This window comes from Mustela nigripes, chromosome 8 (assembly GCF_022355385.1).
Source record: "Mustela nigripes isolate SB6536 chromosome 8, MUSNIG.SB6536, whole genome shotgun sequence".
Taxonomy (NCBI): Eukaryota; Metazoa; Chordata; class Mammalia; order Carnivora; family Mustelidae; genus Mustela; species Mustela nigripes.
In genome coordinates, this window is record NC_081564.1 from 12,767,169 (window position 1) to 12,769,103 (window position 1,935).

At 51.3% G+C, this 1,935-nt stretch overlaps 1 non-coding gene across 1 annotated transcript; it reads right to left on the reverse strand.

Moving 5' to 3' along the window:
- Positions 1-866: 866 nt before the first annotated feature.
- LOC132024033 (U6 spliceosomal RNA) lies at positions 867-969 on the reverse strand. Its single transcript, XR_009406150.1, has one exon. It is a non-coding gene; the product is annotated as a U6 spliceosomal RNA (small nuclear RNA).
- Between the last annotated feature and the right edge of the window lie 966 nt (positions 970-1,935).

The window sequence follows — 1,935 nt, forward strand, 5'->3', positions numbered from 1 at the left end:
CTGAACTCAACAAGTATTTCTTAAGCACTGAGCTGGCTGCAGGGGGAAAAAAAAAACAACAACAACAAAGGAGGGCAAGATGCAGACTCTGCCAGACTTGGCCCTTGAGGAGGTGCCTTGCGCTGCTCATGGCATAATACAGCGCCATCATTTCCAAGGACCGCCTGCACGATTTTCCCCACATCTGCACGCCCCCTGTGCTATGAGGTACTTCACAGTCTTCTGTAAGTAAATTAATTTTTTCTTCAAGTAAACGAATTTCCTTCCCTGAACTTAATTTTGTAATTACTCATGGAGAGAGGACACAACATAAAAGCAACCATTTCGAGGTGAACAATTCGGGGTCATTTAGTACCTTCGCAGTGCTGTAAAAGCCACCACCCCTGCCTGGTCCCCAAACACTTCCATTCCCCCCACCCCACCTCTGCAAAAATAAAACCCCATTTCCTCGAAGCAGTGGTCCCCATTCCCACCTCCCCCAGCCCCTGTCAACCACTAATCTGCTCTCTGTCTCTACGGGTCTGCCTCTTCTGGATGTTTCCTGTAAGTGGAATCATACAGTGTGTAGCCTTTGGTGACTGTCTCCTTGGCCGTGATCGTATAGTGGTTAGTCTCTGCATTGTGGTGACTGTCTCCTTTCACTCAGCATGCTGTTATCCAGGTCCGTCCGGGATGGATCACGTGTCAGTACTTCGTTGCTTTTTGTGGACGAGCAGTCGTCTAGGGTACAGGTAGACCATACTCTGTTTCTCCATTCATCCGTTCTACGGGCATTTGAGCGGCTCCTGCGTTTTGGCTGTTGTGAGTAGTGCCGAAAAATAAGTGTTTATTTATTTATTTATTCTACAGAGAGTGACCTAACAGGTGAAAATCTGGAAGGCTTCAGCAGTCTGGGTGTTAGCCTTGCGCAGGGGCCATGCTCATCTCTGTCGCATTCTGATTTTCATGTATGTCCACCAAAGTGAGGACTCGGCAAGTTTATTTTATAAGGAAATGACTGTAAGTAGGAAAGCTCTATTTCTCTAACCGAGAGTGAAGTAGATATGCAAGTGTTAGGAGTACAAATCTCACCTTTTGGAGCACACCGACTATCAGCCCCGGCACTGTCAGGTACAACCGAGACAAGTCTGAGCGGGTGCTGGATGCGGTCGGGGCCTTGAGCTTACAACCTGGTTTTGCCATCTGAGCGACTCAAGGCAAATGTTCCTGTCCTCCCCCGGCCTCAGCTTCCTCCTCGGTAAACTGTTCATACTGATGAGCACTTTCTTCTACGGTTGTCCCGAGAATGAAAATCGTGGCTATAGGGCCCAGCACCGCCAGGCACACAATAAGTGCTCAGTCTACGCAAGCTGGAGGGAGGAACACAGTCCTAGACACAGCGGCAGTAACTGTACTGGGAGCTAACAGAGCGCGTGTTTGCCGCGTACCAGGAGCCGGGCCTGCAGTACATCGGGTAGCGCCTATGACATTCTAAGAGCCAAATATTATTAACCCCTCACCGTCCTCTTGTAGGTCAGAAAATAGACAGAGAGGGGGGCGGGTAGCTGAAGGTCACACAGCTAAAGCCTTTCTGGGAAAGTTAAAGGACAACATGAGAAGTGACCAGGAGCCCACTGGAATGTCAGGGCTGTCCCTGGGCAGCGGAGATTCCCTGTAACCTCAGCGGCTGGGCCCTCGAGGTCCTGACCTGGCAAGTGGCAGCGAACGTGGCCTGGGGACCCCCTCCCCGCTGGGTTCCTCCTCGCTACATAGAGCAGCTCCTTCTCAGGTCGACCAAGACAAGGCCCCCTGACTTCACATCTTGTCTAGGTGACTCACCTCCCTCGCTTAAGGGCTTTCTTGACCTCCCTGTACCCCATCATCCCCCAGGGTCCCCACCAAACCGCCCCTTGGCTCTGCAATCTCTCTCCCTTTCCACGCTGAGCTCTCGACACT